The following is a 16,340-nucleotide window of genomic DNA, read 5'->3' as shown; positions in this document are numbered from 1 at the left end:
TACCCAGAATGTATCCTTCCAATGTTAAAGGAGTAGTCCTTTAGACACAGAAAATTAATTTCTAATAGCTGGATGCCATTTCTATGTATTATATAATTCAACAGGATGAATGAATGAATGAATGAATGAATGAATGAATGAATGAATGAATGAATAAATGAATGAATGAATGAATATACATATGTTACAAGTTATAACACAAAGACGGGAGGGTGGGAGGGAGTGGAGTTTACTAAGTTGGAGGAGGGATGTTGGATGATTGTACATGTATACTGCTATTTTTTTCTTTTTTATGTATATTGAAATGGAATTATAAATACCATCAACACAAAAGGGAGTTTGCTCAGAAGCTGAAATACACCAAGTGAATTAGAGGAAGAGTGGGAAGCAGAGGAGAGAAGAAAGATAGGAAGAGAGGGATAGGAGAGAGGGTGAAGGGGGAAGATGAGGTTTATAAGGAGGAGTGGTAAGGGGAGAGAGGAGAAGGAGAAAGGAAGGGGAAGTGGAATAGAAAATGATGGAGGGAAGACAGAATGTAGAAAGGGAGAGGAGAGAAGGGGACGAAAGTGTCGGATAAGGTATAAATATGGTGTATGGAGAGCAGAAGAGCCAATAACTGGGTTTTTTTTTCCTTTGGTAGTTTAAGATGAATTGATGTAAATACTTAATAATATAACTTGATATTGACTATGTAATAGTATACATGTGATTATATGCTATGAAAATGGAAAATAAAAACTTTTTTATGAGTTATAACACAAAGACATGTTTAATTAAAGCACTGTTTATGACAGGAAACAATATCTAAACTATTACATTTTGCATCCAAAACATCCCAATTAATGAATGCTTATTAATATCCATAAAGGCTTAAGGAAAGATAATTTTTACTACCTGAAGCCATCCAAAATTTAGTACTTGTCAAAACATTTAAGCATAACAGCACAAATTCAAAATCCACGAAACCAAAGCCCACAACTATAACTGACAACTGCTGCTTTATAAAGAATATTTCCAGAATTAAAGAACCGCATAGAAATGTGCAGATGTATACTTAATTAAATTATCGATCTTGAACCAAAACCTACCCGATAGGATTGTGCTTCTTATCAATGCCTAAGTTTGATATTTATTTTTACATTAGCCAATTACAATAAAATAATACAACCTTTAGCCCCAATTTTCTTGAATGAAGTATTCTCAGTCATTGGGTAAGAGACTTGAGTAATGTTGACACAAATACTGGATCTTGTCTGCATTTCTCAATAACACGACATATTAATCAAGTATGTTGGCAAATTATTTCCATGCACAAAGGGTACTAAAGAACTGGTTAGTTCAAATTGCTAAGAGAGACAATCAGTATAAAAGGGCTGGTCACTTCCAGGCCCAGTTGTCCCCCATGTATGCATCAAGTAGGCTTTACAAAGTCTGACACATATAGTGCCAATACTCATCCCTTATCCCGGTTTCCTGGCTTCAAAGACTAGAAGACCCCCCAAAAAGTAAATATTGGTCTTCTTTTCACATGATTCATCAAGGACCCATGTTCTGCATTTTCTAGTAATAAAATATATAGGCTGGTGTTAGTTAACATGATATTATAACTCTAGAGTAGTAAAAGTTCTATAGTTTTGTAGAGCACATAACTCTATATAGCACATATAGTTAGGTGTTGTGGCCCGGCAGGAGCCGTTGGAGCTGCCACCAGACTCCGACAGCGAGGGGCCCTATGAGTCGGCCCTGAAGGATGTGAAGGACCCTGGACAGGGTTCCGACTCTGAGCGGGGCGCAGAGAGACTGGTTGGCCACCAGGGGGCACCTGAGCCTTGGATCAGTGGGGAGGAGACAAGAGGGAATGATCCAGAATCCAACTGTGAGTTGTTCCGGGATGCACGCCGTCGAAGGGCTACTCGGCATCAAGAACAACTACGTAATTACAGGAGGTAATTATGCTCAGCTGATGGTCATTAAGCTCCTCTCCCAGACTATAAAAGAGACTGCTTGTGCCATGCCCTTCTTGCAGAAGTCAATGCTTGGACTAAAGAGAAACGAACTTGGGAGGCTGGATTGCTACCAGAGTTTGTTTGCATTGCTGCCAAGGTTTGTCGGACTTGCTGCCAAAGTCCTTATCAGTTTGTTTATTTCACTTTCACTGAGATTCTGGTCTTGTTAATTAAAGGACATTCCATTTTACGCTTTTCTCGGCTTTCGTTACTGGACGGAGAAGGGGGTCAGAACAGTTAGGATTAGAAAACATTTTGAAACAAGCTAAAAAACACTACTAAAGTTATTTTTATACACATTTCTTTTCTATGCAGATTTTCAACAGTCCTCAAACCAGATGGCGAATCAGAGTAGACTTTGGTGTCTTTTTTGAAAAAATCTTTGCATATTAGTATAGAGTGTCAGTTTGGCCTAGCGTTTAAGGTACCAATTGTGACTGTTGTGGATTTTAAAATTGTTGTATTGTCTTATTTATACCTTCCCCTGCTTATTGTGAGCCGCCCGGAGTCCTTCGGGAGTGGGTGGCATACAAAACCAATAAACCTAACCTAACCAAGCTAGAAAGCAGGAGATCATCAATTTGTACCATCTTAGTAATGAAAGTAAGCCAGAACTAGACTTCGAACCAATCACTCTCTCTCAAGCCAATCCACTTCACAGGGATGTTGTTGTGGAGAAAATAGGAAGAAGAAGGTATGTTAAGTATATTCACCACTTTGAGTTATTTGTAAAAGTAATAAAGGAAAGTTACAAACAAACAAATAAATTATATATCTTCCAAGCCTGCTGTTCTTCAGGTATGCTGAGATTAAAATGGTTGACTCCAAATTGTGGTCATAATCATCATATTTGGAAGGAATCAAGCTGGTAAAGGTGATTCACCAGGTTATCTTTTAGCCAGTCTAAGTGTTTCTCAAGTGTAAATCGTAATCCCCAGGGATTAAAAGACAAATGAAAGGTTACCAGCGAATGCCTTCGTCATACTGTTTTCAAACTAGCTTCCCCATTTCATGTCAAAATACACTGAATACAGAAGAATATGACTGTTCCAGAGTACTGAATGGAGCCAGAGTGCTTGTTTTCATATTTTAACACAATCTGGTTGTCTTTCAAAAAAAAGGAGTCATGCCTGGAAATCATGAGATTTCTATGAGAAACTCTGACCATCTGACCGGATAGTAACTTTGCAGAAAGAATAATAAATGTTTGCAAAGGTTAAGGAGGTGCAGAAAGGAGGAAATTATAAGAGTGAGGGGAGGAAAAGACAAGATAGGAGTTATTATTATCTCAATTTGACTGTGATAGGAGCGAGGGCGTCACAAAGAGTTTATAGTTTGCCGGTGTTTTGCAAGGTGCGTAGCGTTTAAAGAAGCAGAGTTAAGGCAATGAAACACGCATGAAATTGCTTAAGATCCTATCTCCAATTTCATCTGCTGTAGCTGAGCTGAAGCTTGTTAGAACACAGTCAGAAGTTGTTCTTATTGTTTAGGAACTCAAATCAGCCAAAAAAAAACCACCCCATCATTCATGATATCATCAGCCTCAGCAACAAGAGCCTCCAGTAAAGTTTTATGGGGATATTTTTCCTTAAAATTACTTCAGTAAATGTATATAAGTAGTAGTGGAAACTGAACATCAACTAGAAGCAAAACTAAATTATAAATACCAGGCGGTTAATTCTAAAATCCGTATTAAACATGATATATTTATTAAGCCACATAAGGTCGAGTAATACTTTTCAGGCTTTTAAATTTCCCATTATGGCAAGAAAATTAACAAAGCAAAATTGTGGCCCAAAAGGAACAAAACTACTAATGTTAAGTTTTGGAGATGGCATTTAATTTAAATATTAAGATACTGTACTATTTACCCCCTCAGTTATTTTTGTTAGGTATAATTACTGATTGTACAGTTGTAGAGATTAACCTGATTTTGCATTTAATAACGGCAGCTAGACTGTTGGTGGCGCAATACTGGAAGAAGGAAGATTTGCCTACTATTCAAGAATGGACATTGAAAGTAACAAACCTAGCAGAGATGGCTAAAATATCAGCATATCTCAAGGACCATTCAAACGAGAGATATAAACTGGAGTGGAGAAGATGGATTGACTATACTCAAAATAAATATGGGACTAAGAAATTCCAGATAGCTTATGACTGAAGAAGCAAGGAATGATTAGAATTAGAATTAGAATTGATTTTATTTGTAGGCCGCCCTTTTCCCTGAGGGGACTCAGGGCGGCTCACAGAAACCAGGGAGAGGGGAATACAAAACAATACAATACTAAAACAACAACACATAATAAAATAATACACAACATGCATACAACATTCGGGCGGGGCAATGGTCCTTATCCCCAGGCCTGACGGGCGAGCCAGTTCTTCAAGGCTATGCGGAAGGCCTGGACGGTGGATATAATCTGTTTAGAGTTAGCCTAGCAAAGAGGAGTTAAAGCTCAAATGAAAGATGATATTAACTTTTTTTTAAGTTTATTTTAGAATGTTTTTGTTAAAGATTTATACCCTGTATTGGTTCTGGGAAGTCGGGGGGGGGGGAGGAGGGGGGGTTGGGTGGGGGGGGGGAGAGAAGTAAATATTTGTAAAAGGTTTTTTTTTTCCAAAATTCTCAATAAAAAAAGATACTGTACTATTTTATGAACGTTAAAATCAGATTCAACTACATAGATTTGGGCTGGATCTAGGGCTTTCACAAAAAAAAGGTTTATTCACTACCCACATTCAAAAGTAAAAATTATGAAGTAAAATTAAAAAGATGAGACAACTTTTTAAAGATCGGTATTACATTTAGAGATAAACAATTTGTTGAATTGCCAATTTTATTTCTTAAGCCTGGTCAACAGAGTTTAAAAGAAATAAATTGCTGATAAAGTAGCACTCTCTTACCACAAAAATATAGCCGTGATAGTAACAGATATTGAATTATTAAACTAAGTAGGATAGCTATTTCTCCTAAAGAGCTAGTCTTCTTTTCTAAAGAACTTTTATTTATTTCATTATATTTATATTCCACTAAAAACTAAATATGCTTGACAATCGGTGTTAGTGGGGGGGCAGAGATCGTCCCCTAGGCCCCTAAATTATGGGGTGCCTCAGGGCTCGATCTTATCCCCCCTACTATTCAACATCTACATGAAACCGCTGGGAGAGATCATCCGCAGGCACGGGATTAGATACCATCAATATGCGGACGATACTCAATTGTATCTGTCCGCCCCGTGCCAACTCAATGAAGCGGTGGACGTGATGTGCCGGGGCCTTGAGGCCGTTATGGACTGGATGAGGGTTAACAAGCTTGTGCTCAACCCAGAAAAGACCGAGTGGCTGTTGTGTTTCCCTCCCAAAGATTTGGCTGCTATTCCACCACTCAGGCTGGGGGGTCAAATTTTATACCCCTCAGAGAGGGTTCGCAACTTGGGAGTCCTCCTGGATCCACAGCTGTCATTTGACCACCACTTGACGGCTGTGACCAGGGGGGCATTCGCCCAGGTTCGCCTGGTGCGCCAGTTGCGACCCTACCTGAATCGGGAGGCTCTCACAACAGTCACTCGGGCCCTTGTGACCTCTAGGCTGGAATACTGCAATGTGCTCTACATGGGGCTGCCCTTGAGGAGCATCCGGCGACTTCAGCTAGTGCAGAATGCAGCCGCGCGAGTGATCGCGGGTGCACCCCGATTCACCCGCATTACACCTATCCTCCGCGAGCTGCGCTGGCTACCTGTTGATCTCCGGATGCGCTTCAAGGTGCTATTAATCACCCATAAAGCCCTACATGGCAGTGGATCTGGATACTTGAGAGACCGCCTTCTGCCAATTACATCCCTGCGACCGATAAGATCCCATAGATTAGGCCTCCTCCGTATTCCATCGGCCAGCCAATGTCGGCTGGCAACTACAAGGAGGAGGGCCTTCTCAGCAGTAGCCCCGACCCTTTGGAACGAGCTCCCCGTGGAGATTCGTACCCTCTCCACCGTCCAAGCCTTCCGCATAGCCTTGAAGAACTGGCTCGCCCGTCAGGCCTGGGGATAGGATAGTTACCCCTCCCGAATGATGAATGTATGTTGCTTGCTATTTTATTACTTGTTTGTCCTAATGTCTGTATTTCCCCTTCCCAGTTTTTGTGTGAGCCGCCCTGAGTCCCCTCAGGGAAAAGGGCGGCCTACAAATTCTAATAAATTCTAAAATTCTAAATTCTAAATCACAGAAAAAGAAAACTACCATAAAAGCAAAATAAACACAGTAAGAAATAACTTTACTGCCTTTCAAAAAAGATTTAAGTCAACTGCTAACTTGATCTCCAGGATCAAATGAGGAAGTTGCCCCAATCTCTATTCTAATTTTTCATGGAGTGGTAACCTACAACATTCTTGTCTAGGATGAATATTCTCACAGTTTGGTTCTATTTAGAAAAGGTAGTCCTACAATTATTTCAAAGTCAAGATACTAAGTGTTTTTTAAAGATTAAGGAGACTGTTATCATACAGCAATAGACTATTACGTCAACTGGATGTTGACTTAAAGTTGAACAACAAGCAGATATACTAGAATAGCTAGACAAGGAATATAAAACTTTAGGAAATGGGACCACGTGTGGCCCCAAGATAGTTTTGGATGCATGCTCAATTTGCATCCAATGTTTGACAATGAAGCCCAATTATAATGTTAAAGAATGCGCAGTTGATTAAATAGAAGGAAAGTGATAATTTAAGTGCATGTCAAAATAGCATGCTGTACTTTAGCAAAATGAAATTAAAGAGTTAACTGGCCACTGCAGGCAGAATGGGGGTCAGCAGGTTGAATATATCTTACAACATCAGTGGAGGCAGAACAATTCCGTTTCTCTAAAACTCTTAGTATTTTGCAATCTAGTAAATACTGCATGTGATATTAACAAATTATTTTTTACTGGACTTTAAAAAGCTAACAACTCTGCTATATCACAACTGCTGTCTAAACATGGATTGTTAAAACTTTTAATAGCTAATGACATCCCTGACATAAATACGTTTTAGCCAACAAGGCTTTTCAGAACTACATTAACAATACACTATTTATCAATAATTTAACATTTCTCATACATAAATTACTTGAAAATCATATATTACTTTTATAATCTAAAGATTATAATCTTTAGATTATAAGATTTAGATTTATAATCTTCTAGATTGGACCAGTATGTTTTCCTTTTTAGAAGGGAGATTGAACCTCAGATAGTTCTAAGACTATCTGTCAAATCCAAATCCATAGACGACACAGAGAAATCCAAATTCAATCCTTTATTATGCTTATATCTAATAGACAGAATCTTGTCAAACTAAATCTATAACCTTCTAACCTACTTCATATATCCTGAGAGATCTTAGGGTGTGGTTATCCTGAGTTTCTTCCCCCTTCTACCCTCCACCTCAGATCTGCACTCTCTCTTAATCCGGTCTCTGAGAAAGTTTTCTTGCCAAAACTTGGCCTCACTGCTTCTCCAGGTGCACATTCCATCACAGTATCCTAGCTCTACTCCTCATACGATTCAGCTAAAAAGTCATTCCCATTGCATCATACTCAGCTACAGTCTATTGACAACAATATGGAACCAGCTTACAATACCCCCATAGCATCTTGCACAAGCACCATTTTCTTCTTGCAGCAATTAGCCCGCTTAAAACCAGGAGAGAAATTTCCACAGTATAATCTCTTGCCATGAAAGGGCCAATTTTTAAAGAAGCTGGATAAATGTTTCTTTAGGTTGGCCTTACCAAATGCTGAGTCCTACCAAGGTATGCATATCAGTGGTTGCCTTAGTTCTCTTGCCACTGGAATGCAGCAGCATTTGGTTATAATTAAACTGCCAACGTAAAAGTCAACCCTTATATTTTGCTTCAGGATCTTCATTCTTGTTTCAGTCTCTTAGAATTTGATTAACTGTTCCAACTGCTCAGCAAATTAAGATTCTCCAAATAATAGATAATCTGTATCACAAGGACAAAACTAACCCTTATATTTCTTCAACAATACAGCTAGTCTTTGCTTAATGACAAGTCAATTTGAATGACCATTTGAAGTTACAATGGACTTCGAAACTACTTACAACCAATCCTCAAAAGTTATGACTGCCATACAGACATATTATGGGATCATGTGATCACATTTCAGGCTGTTGGCAACGGGCTTGCATTTATAACTGATTCTACCATCCCACAGTCATGTGACTGTGATTTGCAACTATTTTGTCATTATGGCAAAAAAAAAACCACCCATTAGATATGCTTATTATTCACTTAACCATGTGGTTTGCCCAACAGCCATGGTGGCTCACTTAATGACAGTTGTACCAAGGGTCATAAAAAAAGTTAGATCAACAATTTATTATTATAATTCCAGGGTCAATTGTGACCCATAAATCAAGGACAGCCTGTAACCATCAACACAATTTTTTTCCACATATATCTGTATTTTGAAACTAAGAACTAAACACATATATTAACTTTAACTTTTAATAAATTTATATGCCGCCCAATCCCGTAGGACTTTGATATTAGTATATCAAAGTCAGAAAAACAGAACAAGGATGGAGAAAAAACAATCAGCAGCACAGCAGATGAACTAAAATCTGTCAATAATCTTTTATTGAAACAAAAGAGTCAGTTTGATCTAGTGGTTAAGGCATCAGGCTAAAAATGAGAAACCGTAAATTCTAACCGTTAAACATGAAAACCAGCGGGGTGACTTATGGCCAATCACACTCTCTCTGAGCCCAAGCCACTTCAGAGGATGATGGTTGTGAGGCAAATAGGAGAAGGAGAAATAGGAGGTTTTAGATATATATTCCCTATCCTGAGTTATTTCTAAAAATAATAAAGGTGGGATAAATAATTATTCTTTCATGTTCATTGGCACATTTATTTCAAAAATAAGTGACATTCATAATGTTGTCAAGTCATCCCACTTCATACCTATTTTTTGAATTTCACTTTCATCTTGTATCTGTATTCAGTTGAAAGCATTCAATCATTACACCTGAATAAAAGTATAGAACCTATTTTAAAGCTTTATATTATGATTAATAACAAGTCATAATGCAAAATAGCAATAGCAATAGCAGTTAGGCTTATATACCGCTTCATAGGGCTTTCAGCCCTCTCTAAGCGGTTTACAGAGTCAGCATATCGCCCCCACAGTCTGGGTCCTCATTTCACCCACCTCGGAAGGATGGAAGGCTGAGTCAACCCTGAGCCAGTGAGATTTGAACCGCCGAACTGCAGCTAACAGTCAGCTGAAGTGGCTGCAGTACTGCACTCTAACCACTATGCCACCTTGACTCTTAGCATTGTTTTCTGAATCTTGATTTAAATTTAGAACTACAAAACAGGTTTGAGTTTCATGCTAAATACAGATAGTCCTCAACTTGAAATCATTCGTTTAGCGACCATTTGAAGTTACAGCAGCGATGAAAAAAGTGAGTTATGATCATTCTTCGCACTTACAACCACTGCTCCTTCCCCATGGTCAAGTGATCAAAATTCGAACACTTGGCAACTGGCTCATATTTATGGCAGTTGTAGTGTCCTGGGGTTATGGGACCTACTGACAAGTCAATGAAGAAACCAGATTCACTTAACAACTATGTTACTAACTTAACAACAGCAGTGATTCACTCAACAACTGTGGCAAGAAAAGTCATAAAATGGAGGAAAACTCACTCAACAATTGTCCTGCTTCACAACAGAAATTTTGGGTTCAATTGTAATCATAGCAATAGCAATAGCAGTTAGACTTATATACCGCTTCATAGGGCTTTCAGCCCTCTCTAAGCGGTTTACAGAGTCAGCATATTGCCCCCAACAATCCGGGTCCTCATTTCACCCACCTCGGAAGGATGGAAGGCTGAGTCAACCTTGAGCCGGTGAGATTAGAACCGCTGAACTGCAGATAGCAGTCAGCTAAAGTGGCCTGCAGTACTGCACCCTAACCACTGCGCCACCTCGGCTCATAAATAGAAAACGACTTGTATATTTTGGTACATATTGCCTTGAATATTCTACTGCAATTCTTTAGTGTCAATGATTATGTGTAACTCTTATATGCAGAAAGTGTTCTTTTCGGCATGTAAATTAATTTACATCACTCGGCTTGTGATAAATCAAATGACTCTTCTGATTCAATGCCTTCTAAATGTACAAACAAGATTGTGATAAGACAGAAGCAATAAGGATATCATACAGAATTATTGTTCACTACCATGAAAGGGCTGATTTTTAATAATGATATTCAGTTTGCATAATGAAGCCTATGAATTTTCTTTAGGGTTTTGATTTTAAAATCAGCAATTAGTACACAGATGAATGTCATTTATGGAAACATTTCTCCATCCTACAGTAATAAATAAAGAAACATTTATATGACATTGTCATATAAAGATAAAGGTTCCCCTCGCACATATGTGCTAATCGTTCCCGATTCTAGGGCGCGGTGCTCATCTCTGTTTCAACGCCGAAGAGCCAGCGCTGTCCAAAGAGGTCTCGGTCATGTGGCCGGCATGACTAAACACCAAAGGCACATGGAATGCTGTTACCTTACCACCAAAGGAAGGTAACATATATATATCTATTAAGAATTATAGAAAAACAGTGTGTGCAACATTAAAACTATGATTTTAATTATGGAATTTTATATTTTTCTAGTCACTTTCCAGTTACCAAACAAAACAATTATTTTGATACGTGTTTATTTAAATAATGGAGATATGCTATTTCTTCCCAAATCCAAAATAAGATTTCACTTTCACTGATGGTCTTGAAATCATTGTTTATATACAATAATAATAAAGAGCTCGGTCTTTAAAAATGTAAAAACAAATTTGTAATGAACAGAGTAAATATATTAATGTTGGTCCTTCATGTTTATCAGTGATCTTATATTCTAAAAAAACATTTCTGTAAATCAAATAACCATAATGAAAGATAATATTTAGCTGCTTAAAGTTTGGGCCTTATAATAACTTAACAAAGTTTAAAGCAGTTGCAGCAAATAAAATTAATTTTTCATTCATTTCATTCAGCTAAAGAATTACTGACAAATATTCATTCTTATACCTGTTAACCACAAAGATCTAAGTATAGATTTTTCTAATACTTATCTAAGTATTAAAACAGAAAGTTATCCTGCCCAAGTTATACCTTGTTTCAATATTTATCCCCAGAAAATTGCCATACAAATGTTTCAATTAATCAATCAGTGATTCCCGACTGGCGGACCAGCAAAATTGCATTATCTCAGTTATTACGCAATTCCTCCAAGGACTCACTTCACACTGACAATGTTTTTGAAAGGACACATGAGGTTTCTTTTTTTTATATAAACTAAGTGTCCTTATCTGTTTATAACATGCAAACACCATGTCTCTACTGAATTCTTTGATGTTTAATGATATCCTTTATCAATTAAGGAACAGACAGAACCATCTACATTTTTCATTATTACTATCTAACACATTAAATTATGCAAGGGGTGATCTTAAAACCCTATTAGGACATTAAAAGATCATACCATGCAGAATATTATTTCTCCTTTTTTATCCATAAGTCATTTTCAGTTTTTATTTCACCAACATTCGGAAATGGGAAAAGATTTTTAAAACATGTAGGGAGTTGTCATTGAACGGCGAACATCACTAATTAATCAATATCCAATTGATTGATACTAATGCTACAAAATACCTTCTCTACAGAATGGTTTAAAAAGAAATGAAACATTAAAGTTTGTTGCCGTTTAATCAATCCACCATCTAAAACTGCCTAAGAAATAGCATTTTCCACAGAAAAGATTAACTGATATTGCCAGAAACCAATCCATCAACTTCTGAATGGTCAAATGAAAAACTGAAAAATGCACACACCCATTTCCAGATCAGCCTACCTGGCACCTTCATACGCATCTTACAGCTGCATAAATACCTTGGGAGCTCTTACTGTCAAGCCACAGAATATATTATACTTATCACAAACCCTATTGATTCCACAGCTATGAAGATCTAGAAAAACCCTTGTTTCTAAATGCACCGTATGTTTCTAAATGATGTCCATAGCACAAATGTATAGGCTGTGGATCACTTAAGACATTAAAAGACATCGTCTTTGGATCAGGATTAAATCAGTTTGACAACAGCAGGAAGGAACGTCCCATCTATATTATGAATGCACCGTTTCAGTGGCACGGTGTGCTTATGATGGTGCTAAACAGTTAGCGATGACACTGTGGTTTCAGTTATGGCAGCGAAGAAGGAAAAGTAAAGATAGAAATAACAAGATTACTGCAGAGTTCTGGAAATAAAGCTCGCTCACGTTCAGCGCCTTGTATAATTATTGCCAGTCCTACAAATGCTTGCAACCCCTGAAAGCATCAACACATTCCTCACAGCATAAGATTCCGCGGACTATTACAGTGACTGTATCGTGAAACGTTTTGATTAGAAGTGATGTCCACCTCCGCCAAGTCAAGCTTGGGAACCCTAAAGATGCCCCAAGATGATTTTTTGTTGATTTTTCATTTAACAAGCTAGCATAGCTCCCCCTGTGGAAACTCTTTAAAATACGGTTTAAAAAAAAAAAGAAAATTCTCGGGAGACGAATTCAGGCATGGTAAAATAGACGGTGTGGCAAAGCAATTACAGCAGTGTTTCTCAACCTTGGCAACTTGAAGATGTCCGGACATCAACTCCCAGAATTCCCCAGCCAGTGTAAGATGTCCGGACTTCAACTCCCAGAATTCCCCAGCCAGGGAAGATGTCCGGACTTCAACTCCCAGAATTCCCCAGCCAGTGAAGATGTCCGGACTTCAACTCCCAGAATTCCCCAGCCAGTGAAGATGTCCGGACTTCAACTCCCAGAATTCCCCAGCCAGTGAAGATGTCCGGACTTCAACTCCCAGAATTCCCCAGCCAGTGAAGATGTCCGGACTTCAACTCCCAGAATTCCCCAGCCAGTGAAGACATCCGGACTTCAACTCCCAGAATTCCCCAGCCAGTGAAGACGTCCGGACTTCAACTCCCAGAATTCCCCAGCCAGTGAAGATGTCCGGACTTCAACTCCCAGAATTCCCCAGCCAGTGAAGATGTCCGGACTTCAACTCCCAGAATTCCCCAGCCAGTGAAGATGTCCGGACTTCAACTCCCAGAATTCCCCAGCCAGTGAAGATGTCCGGACTTCAACTCCCAGAATTCCCCAGCCAGTGAAGATGTCCGGACTTCAACTCCCAGAATTCCCCAGCCAGTGAAGATGTCCGGACTTCAACTCCCAGAATTCCTCAGCCAGGGAAGATGTCCGGACTTCAACTCCCAGAATTCCCCAGCCAGCATTCGCTGGCTGGGGAATTCTGGGAGTTGAAGTCCAGACATCTTCAAGTTGCCAAGGTTGAGAAACACTGAATTACAGTCTAAAAAAAATAATAAATAAATAAAAAATCCCCATGGCTGGATAGTCGGCAAGGCACGGCCGCTGCCTCATCCCATTGACTGGGAGGGACAAGCCCATCCATGGGACCAACAGGGAGAATACACGCAACTGACTCAGTCCCGAAGTTCGGCTTCTTTTCCCAGCCGAGCCGCATCGGGAGGGAAGAAGGGGAAGCCTGGACTTTTGAAGCATCTGCCCGCTCTAAAATCCCTTTTCACCCCGGAGGAAAGAAAGCCTTTTCCTCAGCACCCCCTTCGCTCTCTCGAGACAGAGCGGCGCTTGGGCCCCCTTCCCCTCAGGAAGGAACCCTTCTTCCTTCCCCCGCCAACCAAAGGAGGGACGTGCCGGGTCTGAAGGACCCCCCGCCGCCGCGGGCTTGAGGCGCGCGCCCCTCATGGCGCCGCGCAACTTTTCCTCAGGCGGAGAGAGTCGTGGGGAGCCCGGGTTCGAGCCCTCCCTTCCCTCCCCTCCGCAACGCTGACCTTGCTAAGGCGACGCAGGTCGGGCGCAACCCACCGCCGCGGCCTCCTCTCCTCTCCTCCCGGCAACTTCTTCCCTCGGGCGGAGCAGCATCTCTCACCTCAAACGGAGCTCTTCCTCTCCTCTCCACTCCACTCTCCTCACCACCCCTCGCGGTCTCTCACCTCAAACGGAGCTCTTCCTCTCCTCTCCACTCCACTCTCCTCACCACCCCTCGCGGAGCTCCCGCCTGCTCGGCTGGCGGAGCCCCTCCCTTCACCTTGCGCGCCCCCCCCCCACTCTCTCACTCTCCCCACCTCAGAACAGCTGAGGGGAAGAGCCGGAGGGGGTTCGCTCGAGTCTCCGAAGCGCTCTCGCTTGCGCCTCCAGCCGCGCGCTGCACCACACACCGGGGCGGAGGAAGGCGGGGCGGGCGGCGGGAGAGCGGAGGGAGGCGGGGGCGTGGTGGCTCCCCCCTGACCTGCCGCCTTCCCTCGCACAAGCCCGCCCGGCTTGAGAGTCAGGCTGGCAGAGCCACGGCGCCTGCATCCGTTTCCTCGCTTCGCTGCTTAACGGGAGGAGGAAGCGCGATTTCCGCCGCCCGACCGTCCCTCGCAGGGTGGCACGGGGCGAGCATCACCCGAGAGCCGAGCCAGAGCTGCGGGCTGGGAGCGTTCCCGGCGCGCGTTGCAGCCCAGCGCAGAAGATCCCTAAGATGGGGATGAAATGATGAGCAGCCGCAAAGCCTCGGGCTTCAAACCCCCACCCAAAAAACGAAGAACTTTGGTTCAACTTTCTTTGGAGTCTCCCGAGCACGCGTTACGACGGCTTCCAGGGGTGGAAGCTTCGCCGTTGCGCCGCCAAGAAAAGCCCTTGTTGTCTCCCGGCACTTTGGGGTTGCTGTTTTTCTTGCTGCCCTTGCGTTGCTTCAACTTTTGGACAAAGATGGGCGTGAAAAGCTCGGACGGGTCTTTCACAAAAAGAAAACACGTTGCCAATTTCCGTTCGGCTGTGGCATTCTAAAGTTGGCTTTTGGAGACGTTAGGACGAGGGCGCGGTTGGAGAAAGAGCCGAGGGACTTTTGGGATGAGAAGTGAAGTCTTCAAAGAAAAACCAGAAAGTCGAGTTGCCTCATGAAAAAAAAGCATCTTTGGGACAACCACGGCCTGGATTGATTGAGAAACTCCATAAGGCCTTTTGAGAAAATTAATTAATATGCTATTAATTAATTAAAATATTAAAATAAATATTTAAAATGACCCAATCATGCATACCCTCGCAATACTTTATTGAAACAACATTAGATCAGACGTAAAGTGGGATTTGGACATTAAGTGTGAAACCTACTGGGTCAGGCTGGACAGTCTCTTAGAGCCCCTTTACTTCTATATTAGCAATAGCAGCGCCTAGAGAATGACCATTCAGGTAAGCCAACGGTCATTCTCCTAGGCGCTGTTTGGAGTGTCCAAGCATGGGACATAGCAATAGCAGTTAGACTTATATACCGCATCATAGGGCTTTCAGCCCTCTCTAAGCGGCTTACAGAGTCAGCATATTGCCCCCAACAATCCGGGTCCTCATTTTTACCCACCTCGGAAGGATGGAAGGCTGAGTCAACCTTGAGCCGGTGAGATTAGAACCGCTGAACTGCAGATAACAGTCAGCTGAAGTGGCCTGCAGTACAGCACCCTAACCACTGCGCCACCTCGGCTCTATATTAAAGCCACATAGGCAGAATTGCAGCTTGCAAAAGAGCAGGAAGCCAGTGCCTAACCACAAGGTGTCAAAATCTATGTCAAAATTCCAAGGTTCAATTAAAGTTCGTTAATGACACGTACTCCATAAACAAAAGGAGAAGTAAGACCCCATCTCCTTATAAGGCTTTCTCCTCAAGGTAACCACTAAGAAATGTGCTAAGTATCTCCATGTTGCAATGCTTTTGAGAATGTATAAGAATGCGTGCTTCGATAATGAAGGTTGTTCAGAACTTGCAATGCTAAGCCATGGGCTAGCTTTCTGAACCTGGCTGCCAAATAAACTTTTCCTGAATCCTGAGAAGTCTAACGCCTGTCATTTTCTGCAACACTGTGATCACATTTAACTATGTTAAATAAGCATGCACTTTGCTAACTTCCAATCAGTTGGGCAGAACTGGCATCAGGTACTGTGTACCGAATATCTAGCACTTCAGTTGAAGCTTGGCCCTGGAAGGACTTATAAATTATAGCAGTTTAATTAAATTCATGGCAAACCTTATCCCAAAGGCATATTGTAGTGATTATTCGCCGGTGTTCCTCCTTGTTCTTGCAACTTCTGAAAAATGTGCAGCTGAAACAAAATCTCTGGAACAGTAAACTTTTAAATTTAAGCAGCAGCTTCCAGCAATAGTTGTTTCAATGGTCTGTCGAAG

At 41.2% G+C, this 16,340-nt stretch overlaps 1 protein-coding gene across 2 annotated transcripts in view; it reads right to left on the bottom strand.

The window, feature by feature from the left end:
- Positions 1-14,850, bottom strand: part of CHST15 (carbohydrate sulfotransferase 15) — a 75,377-nt gene extending 60,527 nt beyond the window's left edge. Inside the window, exon 1 of one of the 2 annotated variants that reach the window (XM_032225763.1) lies at positions 14,248-14,850. The gene's annotated coding sequence lies outside the window, so the exon portion shown is untranslated. Of the gene's footprint in view, positions 1-13,953; positions 14,218-14,247 lie in introns of those variants that run through there. The other variant, XM_032225762.1, reaches the window with a different exon arrangement.
- Positions 14,851-16,340: the final 1,490 nt, after the last annotated feature.

Source organism: Thamnophis elegans, chromosome 10, assembly GCF_009769535.1.
Source record: "Thamnophis elegans isolate rThaEle1 chromosome 10, rThaEle1.pri, whole genome shotgun sequence".
NCBI classification, from domain to species: domain Eukaryota; kingdom Metazoa; phylum Chordata; class Lepidosauria; order Squamata; family Colubridae; genus Thamnophis; species Thamnophis elegans.
The sequence above is the reverse complement of the archived record's forward strand: the minus strand, read 5'-3'. Positions and strand labels throughout refer to the sequence as shown.